This window comes from Lagenorhynchus albirostris, chromosome 7, assembly GCF_949774975.1.
Source record: "Lagenorhynchus albirostris chromosome 7, mLagAlb1.1, whole genome shotgun sequence".
NCBI lineage: Eukaryota > Metazoa > Chordata > Mammalia > Artiodactyla > Delphinidae > Lagenorhynchus > Lagenorhynchus albirostris.
In genome coordinates, this window is record NC_083101.1 from 92,753,069 (window position 1) to 92,779,001 (window position 25,933).

At 43.0% G+C, this 25,933-nt stretch overlaps 1 protein-coding gene across 1 annotated transcript in view; it reads right to left on the minus strand.

The window, feature by feature from the left end:
• SHC3 (SHC adaptor protein 3) overlaps positions 1 to 25,933 on the minus strand; it is a 140,985-nt gene that overhangs the window by 72,352 nt on the left and 42,700 nt on the right. The window lies entirely within an intron of this gene.

Here is a 25,933-nt window from a genome sequence, read left to right on the forward strand (position 1 = left end):
TACGTTTAATATCAGGAAAGAGCTACAAGGCAATCAGTCAAAAGGATGATTGCCGGGCCCCGTGGGAAAGGACAGGGAGGCCCCCAAAGCGGTGCGGAAGTGCAGGACAGGGGCCAGGGGAGGAGCCGCAGGAGGGACATGAGCAGGCCGGCTGGCTGGCGGAGGGTTGGAGAGTTCGGAGCACGGGAGTCAGCACCTCCCGCTGCTGTGGGCCTCAGAGGTGGCGAGGAGTGCTCCTGGGGCATGGGGCCCCCCCTCCGCGGATCCTCAGAAAGTGCCTTTCAGTGAGAGCACATCTGCAAGGCAAGAGAGCACATGCTGGTTTTATTCGTCCTCAGGTATAAATGGTGTTAATCCCACCCCTTCCTGGGGGAGGCACAGCCTCATGGTGGTTTTTATCTAGACAAGCTCTGTTTCCTTTCTCTGATCATTCAACGAGCTCCATTCATCATAGGCTCCTCTATTTGGAGAGAGTTCCCTTCTTAGTCCTCTTGTCTGGCTTTCTGTCTGTATTTGGCTGTTTCTATGTAGGTGTGAAAACGAAGTCCCTCTGGTTGAACTTGTGGAGGAGAAAGGACAAGAGGGCACAAGACAGGGCCGTGAGGGAAACATTAGAGATAAACTTTCAAAGAAATATACTTGGGCAGTTGCTGTGTGGAGGTAATTCTCAATTTAAGAGGCAGAGCGAGAGGGGACTGGGGATCTGGGACCTGGAGGGTGGGTGTTCAGGCTCCCTGCAAATGAGGAATTTAAGCTGTAAGAAGGGGGCTCGCACGCACACACACACACACACACACACCGTGCTAAGTCAGCACCCCAAGAGTGAGGGAGCTAGCCTCTGCTGTGTGCCTCCACGCCCCTCATCTCCCTGAGCTGCCACCCCTGAGATGTAGGCACCATCCTTCCCCTTGGGGAAAAATAAACTAAGATAAAAGGAATTAAGCTCAGAGAAGGTACTTAATTCTTCCCAGAATCACATCGTATTAGAAGAGTCAAAATCTGAATTAGATCCTCAAGCCTCCACAGCCGGGCCTTTCCCAGCCCTGAGTCTCCTTAGAGGCTGTGGTGGGGAGGCCCTGGCCACCTTAACTCATCAGATGCACCCAGTGACCCAGGGGCCATCCTGCCATCAGCCTCCATGAGCAAAGAAGCGGGCACCCCACGGTCACACAGGAAGAAGGGACGAGCCCTGTCAGGCCGGGACATCCGGGTGTGGGTTGTGATCTTGCCCCATTGTCACAGTGCACAACCACCAGGGGCAGCACCGCTGGGTGTGCAGCACTGCTCGGTGACACTGGGCACGGCTCCAGAACACTGAGACTTCGTCTCTCGGGAGGATGCTCAACACTCCCGAGCTGCCTTCCAAAGCTACCCAAGCACATCATCGGGTCCACACAGAATCCCATGAACACACACGATGGATGGGCGCACAGCATTGATGAGCCAGGTCAGGAGAGGGCCTTCAGATGCAGCATCTCACTAAGACGACTAGACACGGGGGGCAGACATCAAACCCCTGTCCATTTCCCTCTGCTGGGGAGGCCGGCAGGTCAGCCGAGACCACGAGGCCAGCACTGGCACTGGGGTGGGCCTCGGCCAGCCCTTCCCTCATGGGGCTCGAGCGTGTGCAGAGCAGCCAGACCCTGTGGGCAGCAGGGACAGACAAGAAGAGCCGTCCTCACAGGGTGGGCTCAGAACTGACATGAGAAGGGAAACCAAATGCACGAAGTGAGGAGAAGGAAGGACCACATCCAGCCCCACACTATGTGACATGGTCTCAGAGAAAGGAAAGACCACGGGTCTCCAAGTGCAGGGTCAGAGCAGGGAAATCCTTGGCCCTCTGGGCACAGGCTGGCTCCCCGCCCCGGGGGTTTTGGCAGGCTCTCTGTTGAGAAGAGTGCCAAGCCCAGTGCAGGAAAGGGGAGGGCAAGCAAAGACACAGAAATGAAGAGAAGGGAGGTTGGGCCTGGAAGGCAGCTACAGAGCACAGAGGATGCCCAGAAGCAAGACCTTGAACGGAAACCAAGGATGCAGGCAAGTAAGCCACAAGGGCGGTGTCATGAACGCTGGGGGAAATTGTGTTGTTGAAGAGACATAAGGAAAAAAACTCCTGGGAAGTAATATGAAGGTCTGGTAATGTAGAAACAAATAAGAAAGACTCTTTTCCTTCCAACAGCAGTGAGCACATAGAAAGGGGAATAGTGGGGTGAAGGGTGGGGAACCCCATGCACATCGAGGCCAAAACTGTGCAAGACACAGGATGGAGTGTAACACGTGGGGCACGGCCTGCATGAAGACAAGCTAAAATGTTACCACAGGACATAACAAGGTCTGAATAAACGTCCCCAGATATAAAGACATACTAATATTAAATGTAAATTCTCTCCAAAGCAATAAATTAATTTGATTATAATTGTAATCCTAATGAGATCTTTTTGCACTGAGCAGTATGATGTTAGACTGCATAAGAAAGTTCAAAAATTGTGAAGAAATGTTTTTAAACAGAAAGAAAGTCTAGCAAGGGGCAACACCTCCTATGAGATCAGAAATATGATACCATCACCACAAAGATCAGAACCATAGGTTATTGGTACACCAAAGAAAAATCCATCAGCGGACTTAAATAGGGCCCAGAAACAGAGCCAAAGAGATAAGGGAATTTAATAGATGATAAGGTGGAATTTCAACTCAGTGGGACATTCCAGTTTGGGCACCTGTATCTTATTACAGGTGAAAAAAAGACCCAAATATAAAAAGTAAAGTGAAATATTAAAAACTCATTAGTATAATCTCACAGTGAAGGAGATATTGTGTTACAAAATATTTCCAGCACATATAAAATGTGCAAAAAGTGCCCCAAAATTGATAAGAAAATGAAAAAGTACCCAATAGAAAAACAGGCAAGTGATGTAAAAGTGATTCATTAAAAAGGAAATGAAACCGGCCAACAAATATGTGTGAGAAGATGCCACCTTTCTGGAACACAAAAACCTCAAAGGAAAACAACAGCAACATTGTTTTGACCATAAAACTGGTAAATTAACAACATTAAGACCCCGTGCTACAAATTTGTGAAGAAAGGACTGCATTCAAAAATTGCTCGAGATGGTGTGAACTTGAGAAGCGACCCTGTAGCAGCCCCACATCGAAGAATCCTATGGAAATCAGATCTCCAGTGCAAAGGATAGAGACCCGTGTGACCTTGCAGCGTGGCTTTGTCCAGCAAAACAACAAAAATGGGAGGAGTTGACTAAATTGTCATGTAGCCATAATGACTTGCAACTATAAAAAAATGAGTTAGACCCAAAGCTACTGATCTGTTCCTAAGGAAGGCAAATTGTGGAGAAATGAGTGTAGTACCAATCCGTTTTTACAAACAGATGGGGAGTTCCTGTGTGTGTGTTTGTGTGTATGTGTGTGCTATATGTGTGTGGTGTGTGATATGTGGTGCATCTGTGTGTGTGTAGTGTGTGAATGCAAAAAAATGTGGTTACCTTTTACCTTACCTCAAGTAGGTGTGATTGGAACAGAGAGAAACTTTATCTTTTCTTTCTGTACTTCTATACTATTTGACATGTTACAAATAAGCATCTATGTTTTAATCAAATTTTTAAAAGAAAAAAAGTTTAATAGAACAAGAAATTAGTCCATGTGGTCACATGCATCAGTAATTCATTCTTTTTTATCACTGAGTGGTATTTATAGCAGGTACATACCAGAATTTGTTTATTTATTCATTGGTTGATTGATGGTTGAGTTGTTTCTAGCTTGGGTCTATCATGAATTATAATGCTATGAACACTGACCTACTATGGACATATGTTTTGCTGGGTTGTATGGTAAATTTATATTAACTTATTAAAAAAAACTGCCCAACTGTTTTCCAAAGTGCATCCCTACCAGCAATGACACACAACAACATGGGGGCCCTCAGAGCATTGTGCTGAATGAAAGAAGGCAGACGCAGAAGACCTCATTTGGTATGAATCTATTTATGTGAAATTATAGAAAAGGCAAAATTATAGGACCAGAAAGTGCTATGGTTGCCTGGGGCAGACTTGGGGATGGCTATTGACTACAAAAAGCATAAGGGAATTTGGAAGGGGAGATAAAAATGTTCTGTGTCTTCTTTGTGGTGGTAATTAAATGACTATACAATTGCCGACATTAATCAAACTGTACACTTAAAATGGATGGATTTTATTGATGTAAGTCAGACCTCAATGAATCAATGAAACATTTATAGTCACAGAAAAAACTTTTAATAAAATAAGAAACATAGCCTACACTTTGACCACCACTGCACACTAAGGTACATATCCCAGAGGAATGATGCACACGCTCCCTGGAAGACACGCACAAGAATATGCATAGCAGCTGTGGGTATCACACTCCCTGGGTACCACTCATCAGTAAAAAAGAACAGACAACAGCAGGAATTAAGGTCAAAGAGAATATGATGAGGGAAAGGAAAAAGGCAGGCACAAGTACAGCCTGTATCCTCCCATTTATGAGAAGTTCAAGAACAGGGTGGGGTTTTACCAGCTTGGGAAGGCACAGAGGGCATTCTGGGGTCTGGTAATGTTCTAAGTCTCGATCTGGGTGTCAGCTATTCAGCGTGTGCACGTGTAAAATTCCAGTGAGTTTTACACTGAATATTTGTGCACTCTACTGGAGGTATGTTATACCTCAACAAATTCATTGTTAAATACAAAACAAGAATGAAAAGTCACAGAGGAAAACCAGCCAGCATGACTGGAATGTATTCTGCTCTGTCATTAGGACCCAATGTAGCTTTTGAAGCTAGAGAAAAAGGGGATGAAAATAGTTTTGGAACAGTAATATGATCTTATTTAAGGAGAAACTGGAGGAAGAAGTGATGCTGGGCAAATACTTAGGGGTCTAATGTGAAAGTGAGTCTCTGTGGTAAAGAATCCTGGGAAGAGCTGAGGTGGGATGGAAGGAAGGTAGGAACCCGAGAAGCATTTTCAAGAATAGCACACACAATTTGAAGACACTGACTCTGAGGCTGGTGACGGGGTGATGTTATTGCCAAGGTAGGAAGATTGTAAAAGTAATAATAATAGCCCCAACTAACACTTTTGGAGTGTTTGCTAAGCGTCTGGCCCTGTTCTATGATTTTGAGCATATTAATATTTTAATATGGTAGGATCATTATGATTCCCATTTTACAGGTGAAGAACCTAAGACCAGAGAGGTTAAGTGGCCTGTCTGAGGTCACACAGCTGGGAGGTGGCTGTGGGCAGTGGATCTAGTTTGTAGCATAAGCCCTGGATGCTGGAAGAAATTGGACGAATCCAGACTGGGGCACCTGGCATTAGAGTCACAACAAACACCTATCACCTACGAGGGGATCAAATGTAAACTCATATGCGAAAGGAATTTGAAATAAAAAAGCAAAACACTCTACAAGTATAAATGATCATTCCTGTTGAAGCCACAATGAGATGCCATGTCATACCTATCAGGATGACTATTGTTAAAATAAAATTTTAAACTAACCCTAAAATAGTAAGTGTTGGCAAGGACGTGGAGAAACTGGAATACTTGTGCATTGCTGGCAGGAACGTAAAATGATGCTGCTGCTGTGGGAACTGGTATGAAGGTCACTCAAAAAATTAAACATATGATCCAGCAATTCCACTTCTGGGTATATATCAAAAAATTATATACATATATATATATATATATATATATATATATAAAAAATATATATCTCCAAAAAAGCAGGGACTTGGGTATTTGTACACCCATGTTCATAGCAGCACTATTCACAATAGCCAAAAGGTGGTAGCAACCCGTGTCCATTGACCAGTTGAATGGATAAACCAAATGTGGAATATACATACAGTGGAATATTATTTGGCCTTAAAAAAGGAGGAAATTGACACATGCCACATGGATGAACTTTGAGGACATTCTGCTAAGTGAAATCAGCCAGTTATAGAAAGATAAATACTGTATGATTCCTCCTGTATCAGGTCCCTAGAGGAGTCAAATTCACAGAGACATAAAGTAGAATGGAGGTTGCCAGGGGCTGAGGGGAGCAAAGAATGGGAAGTGATTATCTAATGGGGACAAAATTCTAGTTTGGGAAGATGAAAATGTCCTAGAGATGGTTGATGGTGATGGCTGCACAACAATGGAATGTACTTAACGCCACTAAGCTGTACAGTTAAAAATGGTTAAATGGTTAAAATGGTAAATTTTATGTTTAGCCAAAATAAAAACAACAACAACAACAACAATCATTGCTGTCAGAGCCAGACACCAAGGGCCGTGTGTACAACCACAAGCACCCTGGCAGCAGCTGGGCATAAAAGTGTAGTGTGTCTCCCACCTACAGGCTGACCCACTGGGTCATAGGTGACTGACTGAGATTCATGGATTTTAATCTTGTCCTTCATTCTGGGTATAATTAAACCTTCAGTATTTCCTGTCAAGTGCATCATCATTTTTTAATACATTTTTATGCCCAGAATGACAGAATTCCTGCCTGAGTCTATAAATAATTGAGCTAAGGCCCTTTCAAACCTAAATGATAACATGCTTCTCGTGGGACATCCTTCAGCACATCCTGTGCTCTGCAGCTATTAAAAGGCTTTGTGGGCGTCTGGCCACATGTCAGAAAGTGCTGCCTCAGATGTAAACAAACCACAGATAAGAAATAATGAATAACATATACTTAGGCACATACATTTCAGAGGATCAGGGTCTACTCTACTACACGCACTAATGTTGAATACGGATGGATGAGAAAGTTGTATTCAGATGAAAACAAGAATTTTGTCAAACATACAAAATGTTAACAGCTAATAACTGGGCATGAGATGATTCTCAATTCCCCAAGACATCGTTACTTGCTTGTGTCCTGGATTCAAGGAGTTGGGTGGAGACTGCAAGGCAGACCCCATCCACCCCCAAGTGAGGTCTGTGCTCAGACTTGGCTCCCATCAAATGTGAAGGGCTGAGTTAATTTCCATTAAGACCCAGTTGAATAGACTGGAGGGAGTGACCTGGAGATAATATATACACATAACATAAAATTAAAGTAATAATATGAACCTGATTACTTAATATTACATTTAAGAAAAAAATGAAGGCACAAAACATTGCATAAAGTGTGATTGCAAAATTGTGAAAGATTAAGGGAAAACTTTCCCTTCCTTTTTTGTGTACTTTTCTTTATTTTCTAAAATTTCTCTGGTGGGCATGTACGTGTGACTTTTATGATGAACTCAAATTTAGTTTTAAGGTGTGGAGGTTAGTGTAAAGCAGCAGTTTTAATCCAGGGGACACTGGGCAAATTCAGAAGATGGTTTGAGCCATTGCAACGTTGGGGAAGAGGGTATCTAGTAGGTAGAGCTCAGAGGGGCTTCTAAACATCCTGAAATGCACAGAACAGTCCCCACAGCAAAGCATGATCTGGCCCCAAATGTCAATGATGTCGAGGCCGAGAAACCCTGGCGTAGAGCCTATTTTTTGTTTCCCATATGGGACCGCAGTGCCGGGACTCCCACTTCCCAGGCCACCAGCAGTGCAGGGGTGTGTGTGTGTGTGTGTGTGTGTGTGTGTGTGTGTGTGTGTGTGTTTTCCCAGGAGGAGCCCATGGGTGTGCTCTTTACACGAGAGAAAGATGTCCAAGGAAGGTAGGCTTGGTGTGAAAATCGCTGAAGTGGCTGCCCCCACTCTCCCAGTGCACATTCAGGAAGCACCCGGTGTGCAGGCTGCAGGGATGGCCTGACCCCACCTTCACCGTCACCTGCCTGTCCTGCAGGTCTCAACAGGTCAAGGGGGAACAGGGGTGAGGACAGGCTGGGCCTCTGATGGTCACAGGCAGCAGGGAGCATTTGCTGGTACTTCAGATAATCCTCGAAGGGTCTGAAAACCAGAACCCCAGGATCTGCCGCCAGCTGCCCTCCCCAGGAAGAGAGGTCCTGGGTTCTGGACAGAGTGGAGGTGGACAAGGGGTCCAGCTGGTCCTGCTAAACTCAGTGCCTGAGAAAGTGAGGATTGTTTTGTTAAAATAGAAGAGAGCATAACAAGGAGTGACCAGGGCCTCACAAGAGTGTGGAAGAAACTGCATGATGCAGCTGGGAGCCAGTCGCCCCAGCCCTGCAAGGGGAGACTTCTGACACAGGTGCTCCCATCCCAGGTGACAAGCAGAGTTACAAGTTCCACAAAAGGGGGCGCTGCAGAGACCCTGGGTCCTGAGGCGGATGCCGCACAGCAAGGATACCAGCCAGACCAGGTACCAGCAGGCAGGAGGAAGAGAAGGAGTTCATTCTTTTAAAAGAACACCAGCCACAAGCCATGTCCCCCAGAGGAGACAGAATGAGATTCACCATTCAACAATATGTCTCTCTCTCTGATATTTTAGGTATTAAAGTACATTAAACTAAATTACAGATTAGCTAATTGAATTTACTTTCCAGTGCTTAAAGGCTTTACTTCAAAAGGAGTTACAAGTTGCTAATCTGGAAATTATCCAAAAAGTCTTCATTTTTCCAGGTTATAAGTAGAAAATTAAAATATGAAGAGAAAGGACACTATCCCACAATATTATATTCCAACAAAGGAAGCCAGGTCTTCTAAAACAAGTGCCTTCCATTTTGCTCAGCAGATGTAGCTGCACTAATTTTCATAGAAAAGGCCCAGGGGGCCAAAAGGAAGGAGAAATTTAATATCATTTTTTCCACTCAGAGTTTGTCATATTAATCACATCTTCTGAGCTGCCACTATTAGCAATTTGCTTTTTCTGATGCTTCATTTTTAGTCATTTCCCTAGATTCATGAAACTTTAAGATTTCAAAAAACTTTGATTGAGCACCTACTATGTGCTGGCCCAGGGCCTAGGTCTCTTCTAGGGATAGCCTGTTGCCTTTGTGGGCCATAAGAATACCTCCCTGAGAGCTCATCAAGGAAATTCAAACCCAACTTTCAAGATAACTTGGCTCAGTTCCCACTGCATTCAGACATTTTAGACTTTATTCTTTTTAAATAATAAACAATAAATACTGAAAGCTTTTAATGATGAGAAATGTTTATGATTCTAAAGGAGGAAAGATGAACATAAACTTTTATATACAGTCTGAACACTATTATATGAACAATGTATATGAAAAATACCCCATCTTAACTCATCAAAGTTGACATCATCAATATGGAGACAAAGTGACACCATGTACCTTCTAATGTCATGAACTGAGAAGGACACAATTTCTATTGTTTACTGCCAGAAATACATAACTTGAAATGAATCATGGGAAAGCAACAGGAAAATTAAAAGTGACGGAAATTCTACAAAATAACTGACATGTACTCTTAATAAATGTCAATGTCAAGAAAGACAAAGAAAGGCTGGGGAACTGTTCCAGATTAAAAGACTCCAAAGAGACACAGCAACAAAATGCCATGTGCGAGCCTGGATGGAATCCTAGACTGGACAAAAACAGCTATGGAGGACATTACCAGGAGAACTGATGAAATGAGGAGATGGGCTGTAGATTCGATAATAGTGTTCTATCAGTGTTATAGTTCCAGATTTGATCACTGTGCTCTGGATACGTAAGAAAATGCCATTGTCCTTAGGAAAGACACTCTTACGTAGTTAAGGTCTAAGAAGCACAATATCTCCAACTTATTCTGAAATGGTTCAGAAAAAAAAAATAGAGATTTGCAGGAATCCTTTGTCCTATTCTTACACCTTTTCTGTTAGTTTAAAATCACATAAAATGTTTTAAAATGCATAGAAAACATGAAGGAAATGCTACATTTAGCCAAACTGAAGATGCAACTGACTACAATATAGATCATATTTTATGTCCCAGAAATAAAGAAAAAATGCATATTGTATGTCCCACAACTAAAGAAAAAACTATGACACAATACTTCATCACTTAAAACTTTTCTTTTATACTTTGAGAGAACTTTTTTAGACTTGTTAATGCATAGATTTATATTTATCTATCTATCTATCTATCTATCTATCACTCTTCTGTATATGTAAAAAGAAATAGGTAAGTGAAATAAATAGACTAAAATATTCCTCCAATCTCTTTGCATTGTGGTTTCAACACTTCTGAATCACATTCTGATTCAGTTGTTGGTATCTATGCATTTCTATGTAAAATCATCCTCTGAGCCATCAAGAATGTAGGTGAGACAGCAGTTTTTAAAAGAACACTCCATGACTATTTCGGTATTTTCTTAGAAGCCACTGAAGCCTATTATGCAAGAGTTAACCCTTGGCCTTTCCAAAAGGGCTTGGGGGAAGGATTTTGACCAACTCTGAAGACTCATGTTCCCTTAAATGGTTGGTGGACTGACCATTGAGGGTCAAAGTTGTCTACCTGAGCTGACATGAACAGCAATCAGATTGTCAGGTGCTCAGAAATAACAGCAAACATACAACTGTAGTCCACTGGGCAGGAATAGGTTAAGATACAACTGAATATAGTTGCATCCAGATTTCAGAGATGTTAAAATGTGAAAAGAGTGCATCTGAAAGTTGGAATGTGGTGCTGGGTTTGTGGGTAGGAGGTTACACTCCTTCTATACAGTCCAATTTTGTACCAATATGCACACATTAATTTCTTGGTGTCATTTTTATACCCAGAAAAAAAAAAGAATACATCTTGATCCACAGAATAGAGTTATTTCATGAAAATTTTATGCCTGATTGTTGTCTGTGCACTCCCTATGTTTCCCAAGGCACAAAATTCTCCACCTTCCAGTTCAGGTCTAAGAAGCTTCTCTGATGTAAAATGCATTAACTGACCCAATAATTATTAATCAAAGTCTGTGAAGTGTAAGGAAAATTCCGTCTCTGATGATGCTATCAAAGGTCTTAAAAGTTTAGAGAGTTCTTTTCCCTAGGGAATAGAAGGAAGCACAATGAATTGATTCTAAGAGGCACATTTTTTTCATATCTTAACATTTCTGAAACCTCTGTGGGCCAGGCAGCAGTCATTATGTAGTTACCATTTCCTGCATATACACATCACAATTTGCAGAATGAGTATCATTAGTTTGAAAAACAATTTCAGAGACAATAGTGGAAAGACAGGTTTCTTGAGATATTTTATATAAGGTGAAATTCACTCTTTTAGATGTTCAGTTCTATGAGTTTTGAAAGGTATGTACCGTCATGTAACCACCACAAAATCAAAAGATAGAATATTTCCATTATCCCTGAAAGGTTTCCCCGTGCCGTTTCTGTGGTCAATCCTCTCCCCCTGACCTCCAGACCTTGGCCACTGGTGATCTGATCTCCACCTCTAGCTTTACCTTTTCCAGAATGTCATATAAATGGAATCATATAGCATGCAGCCTTTTGTGTCTGGCTTCTTTCACTCAGCACAGTGCTTTTGAGATTTATCTATATTCTTGCATGTATAAAGATTTTGTTGAACAGACCATTAGTAAGATAGAATCACTAATCAAAAACTTCCCGGGCTTCCCTGGTGGTGCAGTGGTTGAGAGTCCGCCTGCCGATGCAGGGGACACGGGTTCGCGCCCCGGTCCGGGAAGATCCCACATGCCGCTGAGTGGCTGGGCCCGTGAGCCATGGCCGCTGAGCCTGCTCGTCCAGAGCCTGTGCTCCGCAACAGGAGAGGCCACAATGGTGAGAGGCCCATGTACCGCAAAAAAAAAAAACAAAAACAAAAAAACAAAACAACACAACAAAAAACTTCCCAACACAGAAAACCCCAGGACCAGATGGCTTCACTGGTGAATTCTACAAAAGTATAGGCCAATATCCCTGATGAACATAGATGCAAAAATCCTCAATAAAATATTAGCAAACTAAATTCAACAACCATTAAAGCATACCCCATGATCCAGTGGGATTTATTCCAGAGATGTAAGGATGGTTCAACATCTGCAAATCAATAAATGTGATACACTACATTAACAAAAGGAATGGTAAAAATTATAATGATCATATCAGTATATGCAGAAAAAGCATTTGACAAAATTCAATATCCAATCATGATAAAAACTCTCAACAAACTGTGTATAGAGGGAACATACCTCAACATAATAAAGGACATATGTAACAAACCCACAGCCAACATCATACTCAATGGTGAAAGCCTGAAAGCTGCTCCAAGATCAGGAAAAAGACAAGGATGCTCATTCTTACCACTTGTATACCACATAGTACTGGAAGTTCTAACCGGAGCAATTAGGCAAGAAAAATATATGAAAGGCATCCAAACTGGAAAGAAAGAAGTAAAACCGTCTCTATTTGCAAATGACATATTATGTATAGAAAACCCTAAAGACTCCACCAAAAAAAAACTGTTAGAACTAGTAAACAAATTCAGTAAAGTTGTAGGAAACAAAATCAATACACAAAAATCATTTGTGTTTCTACACACTAACAATGAACTATCAGAAAGAAATTAAGAAAACAATCCCATTTAAAATTGCATCAAAAAGAATAAAACACTTATGAATAAATTTAACCAAGAAGGTGAAAGATCTGTACACTGAAAACTGTAAGACACTGATGAAAGAAATTGAAGAGGGTACAAATAAATGGAAAGATATTCCATGCTCATGGATTGACAGAATTAATACGGTTAAAATATCCATACCATATACAGCAATATACAGATTCAGTGCACTCCCTATCAAAATTCCAATAGCATTTCTCACAGAAATGGGCATGACACAGCCAAAAAATAAAAATAAATAAATAATTTTTTTAAAAAAACAAAACAAACCTTTCACAGAGAAAACTCTAGGGGCACATGGTTCCATTGGTGAATTCTACCAAACATTTAAAGAAGAAATAACACCAATTTTTCACAGTCTCTTCCAGAAAATAAGAGGGAACAATTCCCAGTTCATTTTTTGAGGCCAACATTGCCCTGATACCAAAATCAGACAAAGGCATTATAAAACAAAAACAAAAACAAAATAACTTGTGAACTTACATACAAAACCCTGACAACATAGTAGCAAATTGAGTCTAGCGATATATCAAAAAGATAATAATACATCGTAAACTTGAGGGGTTATCCATGGCTTGAGAGGTTGGTTCAACATTAAAAAAATCAATCGATGTAATTACTCATATCAGCAGACTAAGAAAGAAAAACTATATGAAAATCTCAATAGATGCAGAAAAGCCTTTGATAAAATTCAACACACATTCATGATAAAAACTCTCAGCACACTACCAATAGAAGGAAACTTCCTTAATCTGGTAACAAGACATCCACAAGAACCCTATAGCCTATATTACAGTTAATGGTGGAAAACTAAATACTTTCCCTCTAATATCAGGAACAAGGCAGGAATGTCTACTTTCACAACTCATTTAACATTGTACTAGAGATCTTAGTCTGTGCAGTAAGACAAGAAAAAAAGAAAAGTAAAAGCCATACAAATTAGATAGGAAAAAATAAAACTGCCTTTATTTGTAGATGACATAATCATCTATATAGAAACTCCTGAAGACTCTACATAAAAGCTACTAGAACTAATAAGTGAGTTTAGCAAACTGTGGGAAGGTTTTTTTATTGTTTGGTTTTGCTTTTTAATTAATTAATTTATTTTTATTTTTTGGCCACGTCACATGGCATGTGGGATTTTAGTTCCTCGACCAGGGATCAAACCCATGCCACTTGCACTGGAAGTGCAGAGTCTTAACCACTGGCCTACCAGGGAAGTTCCCTGTTTGTTGTTTTTACCATGAATTTAATTTCTTTAATAGATACAGACCTATTATGTTTACCTATTTTTTCTTTAAGCCACTTTGGTAGTTGTAACTTTAAGGGAATTTGTCCATTTTATCTAAGTTATTCAATTTGTTGATATAAAATTGTTGATAATATTCCCTTCTTATTCTAGCAGTGTCTGTAGTATCTGTGGTAATGTGTCCTTGCTGTTACCTGTAATCTGAATTTTCTCTCTCTTTCCTTGACCAGTCTAAGTAGTAGTTTATCAATTTTAGTGCTTTTTAAAAAACACTTTTCAGGTTCAAATATCTTTTCTATTCTTTTTCTGATTCCAATTTTATTGATTTCTAATGCTCTTGAAATAGCCTAAAGGACAATAAAGCCTAGAAAAAAAACATAGATAGCAAGATTCTAAGTCAAACAAAAAAGAAGATTCACTATATTCAGACTCTGAAATAGAAGAAATTTTTAGGAATACCTTTTTCATTTACTTATATTTTCCTTCTAACAAATGTAGAAGTATTATAATGATATAAATCTGTGTCTGCAAAATTCCAAAATAGCTTTTTCAATTTATGTAAATTGAATCTAAGTGACGTGAAAGCATTGTGTCATATTTTAATAGGCAGTGCTTTCTTTTTTATTTTTTAGTGGTTATAAAAAATGAAGTGTTTTGTATAGGAGATGGTATTTTAGAGTAGATGAAATATAGCCTGTGTCTTTAAAAGTCTAATACAATGTGCAAGAACGTAAAAAGCCTGTAGAGCAATTCAGACAAAGTGGTCTTATAGCTCAAGGCAAAAGCAAATACTTCTTGTGGCTGAATCTTTGCCCTTGAGGTGTGACAGTGGACCAGGAGAATGGGGCAGTGTGTAGGTCAGTGTGGTTGTGCAAAGGAGGCATAATGGGGAGTTATAAGAAATATATTTGGAAAGTTATGCTGGGGCAGGTCAAATAGAACATTGAATAACATTAAAATATTTTTCATTGTATTCTGCAGGTAGTGGATAAAACAATGAAACTTAACAGGAAGTAATATGTTTCAGGCACATTCAGGATTAGCAAGTAGAAAGAGAATTGAAGGAGAGAGAGAGACTAGAAGAAAGGAGAGAAATTACTCAGGAGGCTTCCAAGGGAGATTCAACAGCATTGGTAATTGAACAGGGAGGAGAGATGATATAAGACTGACTCCCTGGTTTCTACTTCGGGAGAATGCGTGGGTTGTAGTTATGACAAGCATTCAAGGAGACGTGAGCTGGGCCTAACTATGGTAATAGAGGTGAGAATGGACGGATGTAAACAGAACAGAGAGGCAGAGATAGGTTGCTTAGGACTTGGCGACTGACCAAGCATCTCCAAGAAGACACAGGTCCAGTCAGCTGCTAAAAATACAGGGATGGACTTAAGAGAAGATCCAGAGGTACAGATACAGATTTGTGGCTTATATACCTAGAATTGGTATTTAAAGCAATGAGATTACCAACAACGAGAGGATATAATAAAAATGAAAATATCAGTATTAGTTAACATGCCTTGAGCCCTTCCGGGTACTAGACAGCATGTTAAGTGCTTTTCAGATATTAACACAATTTCTTCTCAACCCAATGAAGAAGGTATCATTATGATTCCCATTTTAAAGATGGGGAAAGTGAGACACAGAGAACTTAAGTTATTTGCACAAGATCACACAGCTGAAATGTTGTTCAGCCTAGTAGAAGCCCGGATAATCTGACTCCAAAACCTGCAACACTAGCTGCCCTCGGCAAGGGCAAAGGGTTCCTTATGAAATGATATATTTGGGGTAAGTGAACTCAGAGAAGAAGTCAGAAAAGGAGCAATCAGAGGGGTACATTCTGACACAAATGTGCTTCTGGCATGAGGATTATAAATATACACCATACCAGATGGTCCTCAAGGAGAGTATGGAATGAACGCCACATATTCATCTTATGGATTCTATTTAAACCATTCTAAGCCACCAAGCCATGTATGCTCTCCATTTTTAAAATTTTTGGATGAGTGGGATCACTTGGAAAAATAATAAATGGACCTATTTTCAAACTGTGGCTTCATAGATGGTAGTTGCAAATGGTTCAGAAGTTAAAAATAGAACTCTGGAACGTTGCTTCTCAAAGTGTGGTACCTGATCTGGCAGCATCAAGCACCCCCTGAAAACTTGACAGAAATGGAAATTCTCAGCTCCCACACTAGTCCTACTGATGAAAAACTCTGGGGTGGGGCCCAGCCATCTGGTGTAACAAGGTCTCCAGGTGATTTTGATTTATGTCCAAGTTTGAGAACCACTGCTCTAGAAAATGAGATGATATGTGTATGTGTGTTAAATCTTTGGGGACCCTGTCCCAGGTCAGACATATCTGTGTGGCCCCTCTATGTCCAGCCTGCTGGATTCTTCAAAAAATCCATAGTACAGTGGAGCCCAGGTTAGGTGAGAATTCCTTTTCATGTGGTGTAATATGGTAGAGAAGAGACAAAGATTTTCTGTTCTTATTGCCATCATCCAGAGATATTAGCAGGCCACCTTGGGGATCACCCAAGGCCTCGCCCCAACCCAGTGCAACAGAATCTCCACGGCAGGGCATCATGGTAATTGACAAGTTTCCTGTTTCCTCTACCTTCACGTAAAGAGCGACATGTCTTTACCAACCAAAGGTTTCACCAGGAGACACAGCCAGCTGCTAAAGAAGTAAAAAAATAACCAAACAAACAAATAAATCTTGAGGCTTTGCACATGAGGCTCTGCAAAGTCCTCAACTTGCTCAGCTTAAACTCTTAGACACTGTATCTAACCCCTTTCTCTGTATTTCAATGACAACATTTCAATGAACTTATCCTAGCCACTTGCCCTTCCTAGCCACACATCCTATGAGATCCTGGCTCATCTGTACAGTCAACCGGAGATCCAAGCCCATGCCAAGCCCTGAGCTGCCGGTCCATGCATGCCCAGTTGACCTTGACACACCCAGCCAGCAGACTGTCAGTAGAAAGATATCTCCACCCAGGTTCATAGGAACAGGTCCCATGGTTGGAAGTTTTCATGCCCTTGGGCACTATGCCCTCACTGGGAGAGACAGCTACATAACTTGCCCCTGATCTCCATAACCAGCTTGCCAGAAAATTATGATGATGGGGTCATCCTGACAAAGTGTTAACCAGTGTTTGAAATGAAAGGAGAAACAAGGAAGTAGAATAATGTCTGTATTTTCTAGTTTGGGAAAAAGATAAGAATCGGTTTATTCCAATGGTCAAGGCGAGAAAAGGAATACGACTCGCCCAGAACCTCTGGGAGAGAAAGATGGCACCTTGTCCTTTCCACCCAGCCCCCTCCACCTTACCCAGCCCACCCCGTCTCACCCCACTCCTACGCAGCCTTTCCCATTTCGCAGCCCCTCACCCAGCCCACCCTTCCTCATCTCATCTATCCTCTCACCCCCCAGTCACCCGCTTCCCACTTCCCCTCTCCCCGTTCTAACCCACCCTACTCACTTTGAGCTAGTTAAGGTGGCAAGGGCCTCATCCTTTCTACAAACTTTTCATATGAAAAGTTTTTAAGGACACATTTATTATATTTCTTTCCGTTATTTAGTGAAATTCAATGAAGTGCTGCTGAAGCACAGGACAAACATTCCCAGGATGAATAAAGCAAGTAAAATAGGAGTAGCACAGTCTTTGCAGAGCCCACTCTGCCCCCCAACTGACCATTTTCCTTATGTATATTTGCCCCATTCATCCCAACTGGACTGCAAGTGCCTCATTTTCTTTGTGCCCTGCTCAAGACCATCATGTCACTGTGGTCAGGAAAGGAGTTTTATAATTAACATCGAATTTCCTTCTTCCAAGTGTGCCCCCCGGCCCAGTGTGTCTGGTGTTTGCCAGCACTTGTGGCTTCCTGAAGGATGCAACCCTCTTGATCAAGCAGCAACAGGAGACTCTTGATTCTAGATTCCGACTTGCTCTGGTTCCAATCTCGAGTTTGCCACTTCCTGGCTCTGTGATCTTAGACAGTTTTTCTAAACTTTCTGATCCTCAGCTTCCTCATCTCCAAAATGCACACAACCCGTCTCCCAGGGATCCTGAGAGAAGACCCCACATGCTCTCACCACTATCTGAAATTATTACGCCAAACGACATGAAATGGCTGACATTTGATGACTTTCAACTACAAAAGCGATAAGTTCATGTGGTTCACCTTAACACCCTTCTTTTGTATATGTCTGTGTGCTTATTTTCTCTCTCTGCTGTAGAAGGTTTGCTCTTATTTAGTGCTCTGTTCCTAATATCTAAACAGTGACTAGACATGGTACGTGATCAATAAAAATTTGTTGAATGAATGAATAACATGCTTAGAGCAATACAGTAAGTATTCAATACTAGTGCTATTATTATTAGCAGCAGCAGCAATTGGCAAAGCAGGAAGATAGAATGAAATACTAGATAATATTGGCTCAAGTGAAAATTAATGCCACATTACCAAATATTTTATCCTTTTCAGTAACTTCAGTTTGTTGCATCAAACCAAAGTTTCTTTTCAGCTAGAAAAGCTACCCTGAATTGAATTGATTGATATTGATAATTAGAGTAATATCAATCTGCAGTTGATATTATCATATACAGAAATTTGGAAAGAGTGAACGGCAAAATTAAATCCATGGTAAAAACCGTATCCAGATTTGCTGAATACCTACTGTGTGCCAGGTGCAGCCCCATGTAGGTCTCATTTCTAAGACTCTCAACAAGCCTGCTTATGTGGGTTCCATCCCTGTTCCATGAGCAAGAAACCAATGCTGAGAGGTAATGAGAAGCTGGAATGCACCTCTCTGGTGAGAGGTAATTCTGGTCCAGTATGCAAGGATCCCTTTACTCACCTGCTAGGTGAGGAACCCCAACCATGTAAATACAGCTCTGCTATGTGGGTCAGCAGACTGCTGTCCAAAGATCAGGCTGGGACAGTTGCTCAGAGAGGAGGTCCCAAGAGAAAACTCCAATTCAGAGAGACAGGCCCAGGAGCTGAGTGATTGGAGCCTCAAGCCTTCAGCCAGAGCTGTCATCTCACAGCCCCCAGCCTACTCTAGGTTCCAGGGATGTCTGCATAAGCATGGCCACGCTGCCTCCAGGGCCAGGGTCTGGCCTCTGCTGCTCTGATAGAGGCTTTGCCAGCACCCTCAGCCCACTCCCACCCTCTGCTCCCTACCACACCCTCCCTAGTACGCTCCCCACACCAAGTCTCAGGGTCTGCTCAGAGGACAGATTAAGGCACATACATGTACGTGTGGGTCTGGTCAAGGGAATGGCCTTGAGACCTTTCCTGTACATAGCCTGTGCCAGGTGTTTCCAGAAGTAATGTCTCATTTAATCCTCACAAAGCGTGTGAATGCCTCAACATGTATTAGCATGAAGAGACAGAACATGAAATTGAGGCCTATCGGAAAGCAGACACCAGTGTCCCTTTGCCCCAGGGCCCAGATGTCCTAAGGCAGCTGGGCTCGGGGCAGGACCTCAGATGGGTGCAGACGGTTCCCTGTGTTCCTTCGTGGCATCCGACTCAGGCCCCACGCTTTGGCAGGCATTAGAATTACTGCACAGAGGCAGACAGGCAGAACCCCTTGTGGGGCCCAAGTGGAAGCAACTGCCTCAGTTTTATGCTTCCTTCTGGTCTGCCATGTGGTCAGGGGAGAAATTCACCAGGGGTTAAATGCTCCCTTCCCCAGGAAGTCCTTCCAGACTTGTCCAGGCACCAGGGACTTTCTTCCATGTTTCTGAGGTACTTTTCCCATGCTTCCTGCTGCCTGTCCCACTACCTTGTGAATCTGGGCCTGTTTCCCCGGTCGTGGTTTCTTGGGCACCTGTGATCCATGCACCCCTGTCTAGCACATTCTCGCACGCAAATGATGACGAAGGAGGCACAGGGGCACAAAACTATTCTGGTTGGTGTTAAGCCCTGAGTAACGATGTAGAAGTAAAGCGGAAGGACTCAGCCTGCTTCATCCAAAGCCCGGATGCGTTTGCACGCAGGCAAGCTGGTGTTTTCAAAAAGAATTCTAAACTGAGAAAACACTAACTCCCCCCCTTGCCAGGCCTCGTCCCCCTGGGGGTGGAAGGCTTCGAGAGACTCAGTCTGAAAAACGTGTTCCGAAAAAGTAAATTTAGAACGAGCCAGTAAGGCTAAAATCACAAGTTAACCAACCTGCACTAGTCGAGTACAGAGGGACGGGTGTGCAGGCTGTTCACACCTGCCGCTCTCCTTTCTAATCCTGAGAGTCAACCAGCCTCAGGGAAGACTTTTACAGAGTTGCTCCTTTTCCTGGCATGTTGAACTTAAATCAACATTACAGGTGTTTATTTTGTAGTGAAAAAGGAATTCTCCAATATTATGACCGAGGAGTCTAATTGGAGAGATCAGATCCGTGGAGCACCAAGGCACCTAAGCAAAAGTCAGCCTTGTTTTCCATGTCACCTGCCAGGTGTCAAGCACACATCTTAACATCACTGATACGATGGGTTTACAAAAAAGGGACTTCCAAATTCTTCCTCTCAGCCTGCAAAGTGAGAAAGCTACAGAGCCAAAGTCCTGCCGGTTTGGTGCAACATGTGGAGTCCATGTCACAGTCCAAGAGGGAACGATCACTCCAAACCTGAAAAGAAGATGTTCAGAGCCCCACCCCCACCCTTCCTGGGGGTTTCCATCTTTCTACTGTTCAGGGTAGTGCAACCAGACCCTGTGTCATTCCCTGGACTGTGTGCAGTTCTCCCAGAGGCAGAGGTGTCCAACGCCTTACCTGCCCTTCGTCCTCTGCATCCATCTTCTGCCCCCACAGCTCCTCACAGGTGAATGCTGCCCTGAGGATGGGAAAGCCTCCACAAACAACACAAATATCTTGTTAGTAAATACGGCCTTTTCCCAAACCACACCCTGTGCACTGCTCTGATCCCCATGAACTGGTGATGAAATGGCCACACGACACAAATGTTTGAAGCGAGATGGTGAAGGGCTGCAGTGGATACGGTGTGGGGGGAGGGGGCCAGGGCACCTGGCCCGCAGCCTGGTTGGCCCCTCTCTTGCAGGAAGTCCAACGAGGGCGCACGGTGCCGGGGGGCCTTCAAGTACACGAGGGAAAATGCACTGCAGCTGGGATGGATGCACACGGATGAGGATGTGCGGGGACTGGATGGAGCTGAAGGACTGCATGGTGAAAGGTTTTACCTTGGCCTTTTTCTCTTCTTTTTGAGAGCACTGAGCCAGAAGTGACTGGAGGAGTGAGTGTTACCAAGCCTGCCAGGTCGACTCGGGGAAGGGAGGGTGGACAGAGTGGAGACGTTCCACCGAGGCCATCTGACTTGCCTTCCTTCAGGCTGAGGATGGACCCCTCCATGCACCCGACTGGCGAGAAATGCCCCTGCAAGCCAGGCCACCATTCTCACTGTAGCAGGAGCATCCGTGATTCTGAACACCTCGTCTCTGGGCTCCCTTCTCCCCTCCGCCTCCAGACAGTGCCGGCTATTTTGTTCAAACTCACGGCCCTGCAGCTATCACAGTGCCCAGCACTGTCAGACCAATTCCACGTGGTCACACATCTACCTTCTAACCAAAGTCCCCTCATGAAACATCAGACAGAGAAGATCCAGTGTCACAGAGTTCAGTCCCACTCACCAGCTCACGGCTGATTCTGTGTCCATTACACTCTGCCTCCTCCGGCTGTGGTAACATGAGAAGGTCGTGGCCAGGTGACTCTGAACTTCAATACATGTGCTAGCATCCACGATAAAAGTCTCCGGAGACCCCATCAATAGGTTGAATAAGAACAGAAGGAAATACTTTCCCCAAAGAAGAATGTTCTCCTTTTACAAATTTTGAGTTTGGTTTCAAACCAAAAGGAGTTTATGCATGCTCCTGGGGAATTTTTGAAAAGCCCCAATTCCAAAGTAGAACCCCCCAGTGTGTGGATGCAAAGCGGAATGCTAGGGAGTGCTCACATCCATGGGCAGTGCTGGCCAAGGTCTGGGCCAAACCAGTATCTTCAGGGCCCATTGAAAATATGACAACTTTAGAATGAGGGAAACGAAAACCGTTAACTAGATCCAACTGTTTACTCTCTACAATTTGGAAAAGCAGGTTTGTCATGGGCCCTGGACAACATTTTATTAATAGAAGCTCACCCAGGAAGTATAGCAAAACCACGCACACTGAGCCCACATGTCTATGTGGGCCTGAGTGGAAAGCAAACTCAGCAGTTATCGGATGAGTCCAAGCAGTGCAGGAGAACAGCTGGGGTCATTTAGAACCAAAAATACACATCAGATGTTCACACTTACTGTTGGAGAAGGACCACCTTGCTGAGTGCTCTGGGTTTAACTGCGTATATATTTATAGCCTACCATGCCCTAAAAACGGCTTAAGGTGATTTCCCATAATAGATAAAATTTAACACGATAAATCAAATAAAGATTAGCAGATGGGATGGGGGAAAGAAAGTAAGGCCGTGTTATTCCCATGACCACAGCACATGGGAGCTTCCTGTCGCCCTGCAGGGCGGCCCAACACGCTGCTCTCCAAGTGTCAGACCGAGAGCTCGATCTCCCCGGAGTGGGCCCCATCTGATGAGGCACATCACGCTCTAATGGGAAGTACAATAACTCAGTTCAACCCCTCCCCCAAGGCAAGGTGAGAGAAGTCGCAGGAGAGGACGTCGCAGGAGAGGACGTCTCAGGGAGACGCAGGTTGTGGTTCCCATGGGCAGAGTGGCCAGTCGCCGGAGCAGTGGCTGTCAGCATTGTACCACAGTCACCTCGTGTGGAGACCCAGTGGCTTAACTCAGATGAAAGCCGAGGTCTCTGACTGACCTCTGACTGGGGACCTGGGTCCTCCCTGCTTGGGACCCCCACCTTCCCCAGGGTGACACCAAGCTAAGACCCTCCCCCAAGGCCCTCAGGGGCTGCACAGCACGGTGTGAAATCTACACGGGAAGAACAGTCCCTTGTGGGTTTCAAGGACTGTGACGTGCTCCTGGTGGGGGGGCAGGGAGCACAGGGCAGTTGCCACAAGCTCTAGAGTGGCCCACCTTTGGCAGCGGGATTCCTGTATGGCCTTAACAGTGCCTTGTCATAAGGGAGTAGGGAGTCTTCCCGGACAGAGGACACATTGAGGGGAAGGAGCTCAAGAGATTCGCCCTCTGTGAGGCCATGCCGGGTATGTGACCAGGGGCACATTGGGAAGCTAGTTCTTCTACAGGAGATATTTCTTCTTCTGGTGTGCATCTGTCCCCTGGGCAGACTTTCACAAATACCGAATCTCTCAACTCCTCCATGTACCCCACCAGCAGGCTGACCTGGGGAAGCAGTGGCTGTCGAGGCCACGATCTATATGCCCTCAAATGCCCCCATGCTTGCCAACACTCACTTCTTTGGACACTGGGGTCTTGTGTCCCAGTACGTGTTGAATACAAGCTCAGGCAACAGGACGGAGCAAACACTTAAACAAGGCTGCCCTTTTGCCAGGGCCTGTCCTGTGGGCATCAGACATAGAAATTGTTCTATTTCCCACAACAACCATTGGGGTAGAAATTAGCAGAGCTGGGCTCCACATACAGGCCATCTCCTCCACACGGCGGGCACTGATTACTGTGAACGAGTCACCAAGAGCCTCTGCCCAGAGCGCTAGGAGGGCAAGGCCATTAACAGTCACCAACAATGGCAGCTCCCGGGTAGTTTTTAAAGTGACCTATTAGTAAGAGATCAGTAATCCAATGCTGATGTGATTGCAAGCACCACAATCAATCTGAACCCCGACTCAGGAACAGCATAAAACTAAACTGACCCCAACAAAAGGACATCTGGTTTGGCTGTCAGAGCCTCTAAAAGACACACCCAAACCTTGAAATAGCGGAACAGATGAGTAGGGATTGGTTGTTTCCTTATAAAAGCTATATATATATATATATGTATTTTTATGAAAGGCATGGCTAAGAAGCTTTGGAAACAGGTTTTACTAAGGCCTAATATAACAATTACATTAGATTTCCCTAAAACCTTTCAAGAATGACTTTAGTATATAAAGTAAACCTCGGTGGTAGAGTTTAATCATAGGGTGTTTAACATTCAGCTACCACGTAGGCTTTAAAATATGCCACGTCTACAGGACATCATTGGGCGTTCCTGTCCTGGGTGCAAAGGCTTCTTTCTGATGCTGACTTGTCAAATTGTTTCCTACAAGTGGTCTCTGGCTATTACTAAAATAAGAAACATGTCACACGATAAAAATGAGGCAAACAATAGAAAGCATCATAAAGAAAAGCAAACATAGTTTTCAAAAATCTAATAAACCCAAAAGAATGTATATATATATATGTATAACTGATTCACTTTGCTGTACAGCAGAAATTAACACAACATTGTAAATCAACTATACTTCAATTAAGATAAATTGATTTTTTCTTAAAAGTCTAATAAACCCAAAGCAATTATGGTATAACCAGAATGCAGCACCAAGTTTTCTGAGTCAAAGAATGGCACTCCACTTGGCCCATTACATTGCTGTACCTTTGCTGAAATCTAAATGGAATGGGATTGGATATCTGTTCCACGGCTTTCTTCTACCACTACTATAGGTGGTCTCAAATAGTGCTGAGACCTTCATCCAAGGGCACACTGGGCATGCTCACTGGTCCCCACCCACCTCCACTCCTGAGGAGCCCGACTTGCTCTGCGCCCCTTGCAGGCCCCTCAGTCATTTGCATGTGCATCTTTCTGCCCCCAAACCAGGAGGTCTTGCAAAGCAGGACAGCCCAAGTTGGCCAGCATATGCTGCATGTGCACAGCCACAGTAAACACTTGATAAATACATCAGAAGAATTAAAATGACATAAAATCATCTCAGAAGTTCTAATATCTATAAAGTGAATTCAGTAGAAATGGTCGACAATTGTCTTTTAAAAAAATGCACCATACACAACACTGTAAATCAAATATACTTCAATTTTTTGTAAGTTTAAAAAAAAAACACTGCCACCACCCACGAGAAGGTGACCAGTGTCACAGGTTCCAGTATCCCCAGGCCCACGGGCAAGCACTCTGCCCACCCCGCACGGCACGTGCATTTTTCATGGCTGGGATGAATGAATGATTGATTAAACATTCAAACTTTTCTTTTAAATGCTCTCACTTCAAAATACCATTCTTTGCCTTGGCAATTTCCATAAACCATTTTGTACAAATATGTAGAGATGGATTATTCCCTTGGTATAGATTACTACTGTCGGTGTGCTCCCAATACGTGTGTCTTGAGTTGCTTTAGAGAGAAGGGGAACTTCAACCCTTTGAACACGAATTTCTTCAATGAGCAAGAAGAGGTTTCATCGTTGTGCTTAAAGCATAGAATTGAGGCAATGTACACTACTGAGTAGCTAATTACTACCAATAATTGCTTTCTAAAGCTCAATCTTTACTTTTTGGCTTGCTAATCCAAAGGTATCCAATAGAGAGATTTGAATGAAATAAAAATGAGGCATTTTCTGATATCACTATTTAGATTAAACAATTCCACGACTGCCAAAGCAATATAAGCTCATTGCCCTCAGAAATGTAGCTATTTCACAGACTCAGTCCTAGCTTTCCGGTTCTCTTCTTCAAGATGACTTGAAATTGGCATTTTTCTAAAGGTACACGTTCTACTAGACTATGAATTTTTTAAAAACAATGGTCAAAAACAGAACTGACCCTCAAGAAGTTTAAAATCTAGTTGATGTTGGAGAATATATAAACCTGTTCAAAACCACTGACACCTTAAAATAATTGGTCAGCTTTCTAAATTACTACTCCCATTAAGATTTCTACTTCCAATTCTATGCATTTTATTCCCTATGTATACTGTTGGAAATTCTCTCTGACATCTTGATTTTCTTTTTAAAAAGAAATAACACAGTTCAGTAGATTTTAAAATATCAATCTGGTCTTAGAGTTTCATTTATTAAAGAAAAAAACATAAACGCTCCAGCTTAATTATAAAAAGAGCTTAGAAGTGGAGAGTGTCCTTCAGGGGGCTTGTATTAAGACACACATGTCACAAACATGGATGAACACTAAAGAGACTTGAAACAGTGGGTGCTGACTCCCTGTCGCCAGTCACCAGCACTCAAGGGGCAGACTTCCCCTCTGGAAATTTCTAGTTGTTAACCTCAGAAAGCATTCCTTTCCAAAGTAAAATCACA